Source organism: Zingiber officinale, chromosome 9A, assembly GCF_018446385.1.
Source record: "Zingiber officinale cultivar Zhangliang chromosome 9A, Zo_v1.1, whole genome shotgun sequence".
Lineage (NCBI taxonomy): Eukaryota > Viridiplantae > Streptophyta > Magnoliopsida > Zingiberales > Zingiberaceae > Zingiber > Zingiber officinale.
Window position 1 is genome coordinate 72,213,841 of NC_056002.1, and position 11,956 is coordinate 72,225,796.

The 11,956-nt window shown below is 41.6% G+C and overlaps 1 pseudogene; it reads left to right on the forward strand.

Moving 5' to 3' along the window:
- The first annotated feature begins 1,123 nt into the window (after nucleotides 1-1,123).
- LOC122022133 lies at nucleotides 1,124-1,195 on the forward strand (annotated as a pseudogene).
- Nucleotides 1,196-11,956: the final 10,761 nt, after the last annotated feature.

Sequence of the window (11,956 nt, forward strand, 5' to 3'; positions counted from 1 at the left end):
ATTTCTCTTATTTCTTTTTTCTTTGATTCTTCTTCTTTTATGTTCTAAAGCAAATAACACTCATATACTTATCTTATAATTTTGTGGGTGTTACATGTCGTTTAGTTCTTGGGGTTCTATCCACCTTTGTTTTGGGTTCCATCACATTTATTGGTGGGGTTCATATCAATGGGGGAACTTGAAGAGTTTCTTCAACCTTTTCAGTAGCCTCCTCTCCATCCCTGTTTTGAGTCTGATTGGGAATTAGGAGAGAGGGCTCCTTCTCTAAGTCAAGTTCCTTCTGGGTAATCATTTGGAGGTCTCCTACAATACATCCGCTCCTCAGCTCAATGCGGTTGCAATGTTCCACTAGATTTATATCTTGCTTTCCTCGAAATGTTCCCTGTGCTCTTGAAATAAATTAGGCTATTTGGATTATCTGGCTGCCTTGCATCTTTTGGTTCTTCTCAGAATATTCCATTCTTTGAGTTAACAACTTGATCTCATTCTTCATCTTCTTTTTCTCTAAGAGAGCCTCTTCAAGCATCTTCTCAATTCTGGACAGTTGTGAAGGTTGCTGTTGAAAAGTTTGTTGTCCAGCTGAGTAGTTCTGTTGTCCAGGTTGATAACTTTGTTTTTGCTGGCCCTTGAGCCTGATTGTTTCGATATGAGAAGTTTGGGTGATTTCTCCAACCTGGATTGTATGTGTTAGTGTATCGATTATTTTGCCTTTGGTTGTTGCTGACTATTGCATCATAATGCTCAAGTTGGTTTATCTGTGCTTGTATTGACCCCAGGGGGCAAGTATCTTGTGCGTGATCCGTACTTCCCCAAGTTTCACATTGACCATGTTGTTGTTGTTTCCCATGGCCTCAAATTTCTTGGTCAGAGTGTCCAACTTGCAGACATGAGAGTTACAACATCTACGTCGAATTTCCCTGACGCTTTTATTGGGTTCCCTGAGAAAAAACCACCAGATCTTTTTGACGCCCACTAATGGTGATTCTGTGCCACATTCTGTATGATCTCTTCGGCTTCATCATGGCTCTTGTTCATCAGTGCCCCTCCTACTACAGAATCGAGGGACACCTTCGTGTGATAATTGATTCCATTGTAGAAGGTGTGTAGGACCAACCATTTCTCAAGGCCATGATGGGGGCATTGTCTCAGCATGCTCTTAAATCTGTCCCAGGCTTCAAATAATGATTCTAAGTCTATCTATTTCAGGTTTCTCATGTGGGCGTTTTGCTTGGTGGATAGAAATTGTCCAGAATGTCTGCTCACACTGCTCCCAAGATGTAATGTTGTTTGGTGGAAGGAATTTAGCCACCGCTTGACTCTATCTTTCGGGAGAATCCAAGAGCAATAACCTTACTGATTCTGGAGGGACTCCGTTCACTTTCATGGTGCCGTAGATCTCATAGAAAAGTTCTAAGTGGTGGTTTGGGTCATCATTCAGTCCTTCTCCGAATTGATTCTGCTGAACCATATGAATTACTGCAAGATTGATCTCAAAGTTGTTAGCTTCGATTGACAGTCGAGTGATGCTAGACCGAACCCTTCGTGCATATGTTGCTGGATAATCTGTCAAAAATTTATCAGCCATCTCAGAAGATTCCTATGCTGCTTGGAATGCCTTCTATAGGTTTCTTCTCCTCAAGAAGGTCCTATCAATCTTTAGATCAAACAGTAGGAGCTGTCCTGAAATATTAGCTCTTCGCATGTAAAAAAAAAATATATCGACTATAGTAAAGAAAAGAAATGCATTTTTGGATTTCTTATAAAAATGCAGAAAGTAATGATAAATATGAGTAAACTTATTTATCTCTAAATGCAAACGAAAGTAAAGATAAAGGAAAAGAAAACAAAGTCTAGTCTAATCTAGTATGACTATCACCAATGTAATAGACGCAGTCCCCGGCAACGACGCCAAAAACTTGTTACGATTTCGCAAGTGCACAGATTCGTCTTCAGTAATATAAAAGATTGTCGAACCCACAAGGACTGATTATAAGTACAAGTGATGGCACACTTAGGATTAGCTACACTATCGATGGTTGTAAGTAATCTAAGAAAAGAGATCGGAAAGCGGGAACGAGAACTAGCAACGAGAAGAAATCAACCTGGTTAATGGAGAGTTCTAGGAGTTAGATTTCATTATGGTGGTATTGATGTGTCTCATACTATCCTATACTCATTGTCCCTCGGCATGCATTCATAGGAAGCCAAAGCAACTATCTTTGAGCACCAGACAAAGTCGATCCCTACGAAATCCTGTCACGATTAATCTCTGTCACTAAGGCACCTCGGTAGATCACAAGGACACGACTGTTACTGATGTTATCAAGGATAAAATTAAGAAGCTTAGTTTGTTCTCCTACTTCATTGCAAAGGAGTCACCTCTCCTTTCAAGGAGGTACCCTAAATGTTCGTGAACGGGTTACTCCTGTCACTAGGGCCCCTCGAGTGTACAATCTAAGGTATTCCCTCTACGAGATTGGAAATTCCTACATAATCAATCAACACGATAAAGAGATCGAGGAATCGAAACAAAGCAAGCGAAATCATCCAATGAATATAAACGTAATATGAGTTTTACATCAAACCAATCTACAATTACTCCCTCATCCTAGAACAAAGACTCTACTCCATAGACGCTAGAGAAAACCCGAAGACATGATGAATCACAATCCTCAAAAACGAAGAAAGAAAGAAGAAGTATGCTTATCCAATGACGATGAGTGATATTCGGATCCAATCCTTTGTTTCTGGAGTTGAGGTGGTGATGGAAGGTCGCTCGATCGATGTCCTAGATGGAGTGGAATGACACCAGAATGAATCTCCTCTTCACGGCTCGCCTCCTGACTCTCCCCCCATTCAAAAAAGGGGTTAAAACCCCTTTTATAGGTTAGGGCACGGAGCGGCGGAACGACCGTGCAAGGATGGCATGACCGTGCCCTAACTAGGCTCTGGATGCTGTGTACGGTCGTGCCAATTGGCATGACCATGTGATGTCGGGGCTCAATTCCTTGGGACACACCGGTGCAGGGTTGCACGAGCGTGTGATGGTTATCCTCGGTCATGGGGTGCACGGCCGTGTAGGGTTGCACGACCGTGTACTGATCTACCTTTGGTTTGGTCGCACGACCGTGCATGGATTGCACGGTCGTACACATCTTCCCTTCTGTTTGGCCACACGGTTGTGCAAGGTTTGAATGACCGTGTTCTCTGGCTCACTCCGGTCGTCGTCAAATGCTGTTTTCGCTCTGAAAGTTGTCCCTGTCAACACAAAACCAAACAAAGAGCATATATCCGTACAAAAGAGTATATATGATGAATACATGATAAAAGAGGTGATCATACAAAGGATACATACGTATAAAGTATGTGCATAAAAGCGTGCATAAGCTATCATAATATTTACACACATCTATGTATACAAGAAGTGTGATGGAAACATGGTGGTATTTCTTGTACTTTACGTAGATGATAATTTGTAAATTGGCAACAATGTCAAAGTGTTGTCAGAAGTAAGAGTATGATTGTCCATGCAATTCGATATAAAGGACTTGGGAGAATGCGGACATATTCTTGGGATCAAAGTAATAAGGGATCACAAGAAAAGAATATTGTGCTTATCCCAAGCTTCATATATCGATACTATCCTAGCTCATTTTAGCATGCAAAACTTCAAGAAAGGTTTTATACCTTTTCGGAATAGAGTATCTTTATCTAAAGAGATGTCTCCTATGACATCAAAAGAGATAGAGGAAATGAAGGCAGTTCCTTATGCTTCAGCTATAGGAAGCCTAATGTATGCAATGTTATGCACGAGACTGGATATCAATTTTGCCGTGGGCATGGTTAGTAGATATCAAATTAATCCAGGACAGGGACATTGGACTGCCGTAAAACATATATTAAAGTACCTGAGAAGGGTTAAAGATTATATGCTAGTTTACCAAGTAGATGATTTGCTCCTTGTGAGTCACACGGATTCTGACTTCCAATCAGATAGGGACAATAGTAAGTCTACCTCAGGTTATGTGTTTACTTTAGGAGGTGGAGCCATAGCATGGAGGAGTGTTAAGCATAAATACGTTTCAGACTCCACTATGGAAGCAGAGTATGCGACAACCTTTGAGGCAGCCAAAGAAGCTGTATGGCTCAGAAACTTCTTGATGGACTTAAATGTGATTCCTGGTTTTCCCAAAATCATCACAATTTATTGTGATAATAGCGGTGCGATAGCAAACTCGAAGGAACCACGAGCCTATAAGGCGAGTAAACACATTGAGCGTAAGTACCACCTGATACGAGACATCGTAAAGCGAGGAGAAGTTGTTGTCGCCAAGATTGCATCAACAGATAACCTGGCAGATCCTTTCACTAAAGGCCCTTCTGGCGAAAGCTTTTGATCGACATGTTGAGGGGATGGGAATAAGATATATGGCAGTATTTATGGTAGTATAGTCTTTTAGTATAAGTGGGAGATTGTTAGAATGTGTACTAAAAGTCTAGCTTTTTGTATAACTATTTATTTTGAAATAAGAACCACATTGGTCAAATGTTTACATTTATATGCTAAATGTAGTTGTTCATTTAATTTATATAGAAGATAACATGGTGTGTGGTGTCACACAGAAGATCATATTATCAGTTCCTTATAAATTATAAAAGTTGCTCACAACCAAGATGGAATTGTTAGTTAGAGCCCTAGAGTCAATCATTTGATGATTGTATTATGAACTTGTTGTATCATATTCTTATATAAATAAAGGCATTTGTTTTGGTTATTATACTTACTTGTATTGGTGCCAAATAAACTAAGTATAATAGCATCCTTGAGTAGAAGGTTCTCACCTATATCAATCGGTTAGTTGAACCGATAGTGAGATGATATAGGGAACACTACTCTTAATCATTCCTAGTCGAGTATTAATATTCAGGGACAATGTTAATGCAATAAGACTAGCATGTAGGTCAACTCGATGAATCTCACAAGTCATGGATATAGAGATATCAAGTTGACACATGGGTGTGCATTGGAGAATGTATACTGAATGACCCGCCATGAGAAAGTATCATGGATCATTATATGAGTGTCATATACTTTCTCATGTGGCTATTAGTATGACTATTAGTCCTTAGACCTGAAGTCACTATGGATCCCTACATAAGGAGTTATGTACTTTGGTTTCGTCAAACGTCAGCCGTAACTGGGTGGACTATAAAGGCGATTACTGGGTATGTAACGAATTATGCAGAGGGATGTGAGTGATGTAGATGGAATCTATCCCTCCTATTTGATGATGGTGACATCGATATTCTTGATAGACTGAGACCACAAAGTGCATGGCCATGCCCAAATGAGTCAATATGAGATATTGAGCTCATTTGATTTAGTGAGTCTACTTGGAGTTCAAGATTTAGTTTGATCAGAGGATGACACAGTCTATGCCTCACATTGATCAATCTAGATGTCTTAGATAGAAGGACACTTGTCATATATTGTGAGGAGTCATAACTAGTAGTCACAAGGTGATGTTGGATCTCAACATTCTTGTAACTTGGGTAGTAATGATGTGTTGCTAGATACCGCTCATTACTTATGCTCCTAAATGGGTTTAGGGGCATTCCCAACGTTACGAGAACCTATAGGGTCACACACTAAGGACAACTAGATGGAGATTATGTTCATATGATGAACCAAGAGGATTAGATTCATTTGATGAATCAAATTGGATTAAGAGTAATCCTAATTGGGCTAATTGAGTTGAAATCAAGTTAATTCATGTGTTCAATGAGTCTAATTTAGATTATGACTCATTGAATCAATTTAATTAAATGAATTAAATTCATTATATTAAATTGGCTTGAATTAAATGGTTGGATTAGATCAACCATGAGAGAGATTAAGTCAAGTTTGACTTGACTTGAGAGGAAGATGAAGAGTCAAGTTTGACTTGACTTTATGCCACCTCATTGGTGAGTTGGCAAGATGTGGACCAACGATGATGCTCCACATCATCATGGTTTCTTAAGTTTGTGCCACATCATGGAGGTTACAAGCCTCCTTTCCTTTTAAAGTGGCTGGCCACATTAATTGTAAAGGAGTTACAATTGTGGCCGACTACACATAGTGAAGGAAATTCATTTTCCTCATTCAAGGAAATTCACTTCTTCTTCCTCCTTGATCTCTCTCTTCTAGCTCTCCCTCTCCTATCTTGTCCGAACACCCTAGGTGCTAGCACACCTTGTTTGGTCCTTCTCCATCTAGTGTGTTCGTGTGGATACGTGTAGAGGATTGTCTACGTTGACAATCGTGAGATCCGGCAAGCCGTTGGACTAGCGGGATAGTGAAGGGCATCGCATCGAGGGTAATACTCTTATCTACTGTAGATCTAGAGTTTGTAAACTCATACTCGTATTTTATTTATTTTTCTTTGCACGGATCCGGTGGCTGGGGCTTTCGGGGTTTCCGCGACGCGAAAATGTGGTTTTCGCGACCCGAAAAATCCAACAGTGGTATTAGAGCCACGTGCAAAGACTTGTACGAGTTTATTTTTGATTTTTATGAAAAATATAGCTTCTATGATTTTCTGTAAATTTAGGTTTTTTATGGTTTTTTTGGGTAATTTTCTCGTAGAAGCGAAGCACAAGTGTTTCGGCACTTGTAGGCTTCGGCTACCGGGAAGATTTTTCCAAAACGGCTTGGTTTCGCCCCAAAAATTTTTAGGAAAGCGGGCTAAGGCGCTGTAGGATCGCTAAGGAACCCTCGTGATGGTTAGATCGCGGGTAGGGGCGCTGCCCCTGGCCCCTGGCCCCGCAAGGGGATTCGTTCCGCGATTGTGCCCAAAAACCGCTAAACGGGACCGCCGGGAATTTTTACTTGTAAAAATTGTAAAAATTGGTACTAAAATTGTATAAAATTATAGAAAATACATAATTTAGAACTATGTATAATTTGTGATAGTCATGGCCCGAAAGACCCAATTGGATTGGAATAAATGTGTTGTAATTCATAATACGGCCTGCGTGTCGTGATGTGATGTGTGTGTGGTATTTTTATTCGCGACCTGCGCATCGTTTCTTTCTCTATTTTATATTCTTGTTGTAAATTAGTTTAGACTCGAATGTAGCTCGAGTTTTAAAATTGTAATGTACAAAATTGGAGCGGTGGAAGGTCCACTCGAGACGGAGTTATGAGGAGGGTGCAAGCAACACAAGGTGGTCAAAGGGAGGAGCTTGAGAAGCTGTTGACCCTAGGTTGACCATCCGATCTTCTCATTGGCTTGAGAAGATCATAGTAGGGCCATGACTAAGCATGAATTAATTTAATTAATTGCTTATGTATATATGATGATGATTAAGTAATTAATTAGTGCCTAACGATTAGATTAGATCTAAGTCGTGCACATGATGCACCCTTCGATTAGATTAGATCTATCGAGTATATGATACGCATCATCGTTTAGATTAGATCTAAATCACGTCAACTCTAATGCCTACCATGTCGTGATACATATCACTACCTCGATTATATTTGTTGTTGAATCTGCCAAAGCATAGCAACACATATTATCTTGGTAGGGTACGGAGGGACAATCTTGGTCTTTCTTATCAACGCATGGACGAATACAAACTCAATTAGATTGAGTATTCCTAGTTGACTCGGTTGGATCGAGTACAACTATAGGCATTCTTCCAATGGTTGGAAAGATAGGACATAAATCACATTTATATTAATTCTTGGGCGTATTAGCCAAAGCTAAATCAAGTTTTAATATAACTGCGGATAATGATCCTATAAACAAGAGTTGTATAGAGATGTAATTGGCAAATCGTTACCTACCGATCATACTAAGTCTTGAGCGTATTATCCAAAGCTAACTCAAGGATTAGTATGATGTGGATCTTGTCCCACATGAATTATAGAATTCAGTGGGAGCATCATTTAGTTAAAGACCTAATTAAATGATTTAAAGAATATGATATTTATTTTCTGCATTTTTTTTCTATTGTAGATAACCATGACGTCAAATACGAACACTTTCTCCCTGTGATTTGTTGTTGAGAAGGACAAGCTCAACGGAGTAAATTTCCTGGATTGGTATAGGAATTTGAGAATAGTTCTCACACAGGAACTTAAACTGTACATTCTGGAGCAGCCCATTCCGGAGGCTCCTCCTGCCAATGCCCCGTGAGCAGACAAAGATGCTTACAAGAAGCATCAAGATTACACATTAGATGTGTCCTGTCTAATGCTAGCGACCATGAACTCTGAGCTTTAGAAGCAACACGAGTTAATGGGCGCTTACGATATGGTTGAACATCTTCGTCAACTGTATCAAGGACAAGCGAGGCATGAGAGATTTGAGATTTCAAGGGCACTGTTTCAGTGCAAGATGTCAGATGGGGCTCCCGTAGGCCCATATGTACTCAAAATGATTGGGTACATAGAAAACCTACAGAGGTTGAGATTCCCGCTTGGCCAAGAACTGGCCACTGACCTGATCTTGCAATCCTTACCGGATAGCTATAGTCAGTTCGTTCTAAACTACAATATGAACGAAATTGACAAGCCACTGCCCGAGCTGCTTAGCATGTTAAGAACTGCTGAGCTGAACCTTAAGAAGGCAAAGCCCCACTCTGTTCTGATGGTTCAGAAACACAAGGGCAAGGGCAAGCCCAAATGCAAAGGAAAGTCCCAAGCCAAGGGCAAAGGCAAGGCACTGAAGCCTAAAGGAGGGGTCGCCAAGGATGCTACCTGCTTCCATTGCGGTCAGACCGGGCACTGGAAGAGGAACTGCAAGGTGTACCTGGAAGTTCTTAAGAAGAAGCAAAGTGAGACTTCCACTTCAGGTATATATGTTATAGAAGTCAATCTATCTATTTCTTCATCATGGGTATTAGATATCGGATGTGCATCTCACATTTGTATTAATGTGTAGGCGCTGAGAAATAGTAGGGCATTGGCGAAGGGCGAGGTGGACCTACGTGTAGGCAATGGAGCACGGGTTGCTGCTGTTGCTGTAGGGACTTATTTTTTATCTCTGTCCTCTGTGCTGGTATTAGAGTTGGATGATTGTTGTTATGTGCCTGCATTAACTAAGAACATAATTTCAGTTTCTTGTTTGGACAAGAAAGATTTCTCTTTTATTATAAAGGACAAATATTGTTCTGTTTATTTAAAAGATATGTTCTATTGTAGTGCACCTCTGATGAACGGACTCTACATTCTAGATCTTGAAAGCCCTATCTATAACATAAATACCAAGAGGTTCAAGTCAAATGACCTGAACCAAACCTATCTCTGGCACTGTCGCTTAGGCCATATAAATGACAAGCGCTTATCCCAGCTCCATAAGGATGGTTTGCTGGACTCATTAGATTTTGAATCTTATGAGACATGCGAGTCATGCCTACTAGGCAAGATGACCAAGACTCCCTTTAGTGGGCACATTGAAAGAGCGACTGATTTGTTAGGACTCATACATAGCGATGTATGTGGCCCTTTCAATGTCGCTGCTAGAGGCGGTTATAGGTACTTCATCACATTTACTGATGACTTCAGTAGATATGGTTATGTGTACTTGATGACACATAAGTCAGAATCCTTTGAAAAGTTCAAAGAATTCAAGAATGAAGTACAGAACTAGCTTGGCAAGAGTATTAAGATACTTCGATCAGATCGAGGTGGAGAATACCTTAGCCATGACTTTCGTGACTACCTAGCTGAGTGTGGGATTCTATCCCAACTCACTCCTCCTGGAACACCACAGTGGAATGGTGTATCCGAAAGGAGGAATCATACCCTATTAGATATGGTACGATCTATGATGAGTCACATAAATCTTCCGACATACCTTTGGGGCTATGCTCTAGACACGGCAGCTTTTATACTCAACCGAGTTCCATCCAAGGGCGTGATAAAGACACCATATAGGATATAGACTGGGAGAGATGCCCAAGTGTCTTTCATGAGGATTTGGGGTTGTGAGGCTTACATTCGACGTCAAGTGTCAAACAAGTTAGGACTCAAATCTGACAAGTGCTACTTTATTTGATATCCCAAGGAAACTAAGGGATATTACTTCTACATTCCCAGTCAGCACAAGGTAGTTGTGGCAAAGACTGGGGTCTTTCTAGAAAGGGACTTTGTTTCTAGAAAGACTAGTGTGAGTACGTTCGATCTTGAAGAAGTTCAAGATGCGGACTATAGCACTGAAGCCTCGATGGAAGTTGAATTGGAACCATAAAGTGTTGTGGATGATCTTGTTCCACAAAGAGTTGAGGAACAACAATCAGTTCAAGTAGACTTACCTCTTCGCAGGTCTGATAGGGTACGTCGTGTTGGAGCAATCCCAATGGTCCGCGGGACCATGTGTTTTGGTGTTTGGGCAAAGGGTTTAAGTTAGATTTACCCTTGTTATTTGATATGTGTACTTGAGTTGTGCAGGACTGCAGGTGACACATATGACTCAGGTTGACGGCTTCGGGTCCGGTGAAGGATGGAGCATCCGAGGGACCATGGACAAGGCAGCAAGGACAATGGCCGAGGGAAGCGACTTCGAGGCATACGCGAAGGATGGCATTGGAGACAAGCCGCGGGCTTGGATGCATCCGAGGGACGAGAGCCAAAGGAAGTAGGCTTGAAGGCAAGAGGTCAAGGCTGCAAAGAAGAGTCAAATGAGTCGTGAGGGTACGAGTGCATGAGAGATTGTACTCGGAGTAAAATCCTAGTTTAGGGTTTCTTGTGGCAGCCTTATGCGATTCTTGTAGCGCCATGTAGCAGTCGACTGGTGTATGGACCAGTCGACTGATGCACTTAGCGAGAGCCGTTGAGATAGCCGTTGGGTGGCACCGTCGACTGGTGCATGGACCATCGATTGGTAACGGCAGGTTCCGATTTGTTCCAAGCTCTATAAGAAGGAGCTTGGTATGGCCGGCCAAGGCGACGAAATTAGACTTGGTTAAAGCCTAATTAGTAGTCACCAAAGTGCTCAAGGTTTCCTTGTGTCCAAGTGTTGTTGGTGAGTGTTGTGGTGAGGTTTCTCCACCCACAAGGAGGTTGAGCTAGCCGGAGTTTCCGGGGACTAATCCACCGACGGATTGAGGGATCGTCCACCTTACGGACAAGTCGTGGAGTAGGAGCATCATCTCCGAACCACGTTACATCGAACGTGTTAGCGGTTTGGTTTGCATTTCCTTTCTTTGTCTTGTATTTAGTTTAGCTTGTTTGTTTTTATTTGTATTCCGCTGCGCAAGCTAACATCATAGGAAGCTAACGATTTAGGGGGTGCCGTCTATCCAACCCCCCTTCAAGCCGGCCACCGATCCTCCAACAAGTGGTATCAGAGCGAGGACGCTCTCTGTTGGACTAACCGCCAAGGAAGCATAAGATGGCCGGGTTTATTGTCCCTCCAAAATTTGAAGGAGGAAGCCTTGGGGACATCACCTTTTGGATGGTGAAGATGAAGAGCTTCCTCGACACGGATTGGGACACAATGATGGTCGTTGAAGAACCATTTGAAGCCCCAAGAGACAAGAAAGGAAAGAAGCTCCGAACACGACATTGGACGGAGGAGCAAACCTCACGATCGGAGGCAAACTCAAAGGTAATAGCAATTTTAATTGATTTATTGCCTCCTAATGTGATAAGTGGTGTAGGTAAATATGAGAATGCCCATGAATTGTGGAGCAAAGTGAAGAAATTCCCATGGGAGGAATTTTTGCCTACACAAGAAGAAGAAGAAAAATCTGAAGAAAGTGATGGAGTGGTCCAAGAGGAGAAGAAGGACCAATCGGATGTGGAGCCCAAGGAGATGGTTTTAATGGCTCAAGAAGAGGAGGAGGAGCAACCGGAAGTTAACTCATGCTCAACTTCCGAGGAGGAGAAGGAGGATGAAGAAGCATCGTTAACATCCTCAAGGGTTGAAGAAGAATCCAAGACGGAGGAAGAAGAGATCTTGGA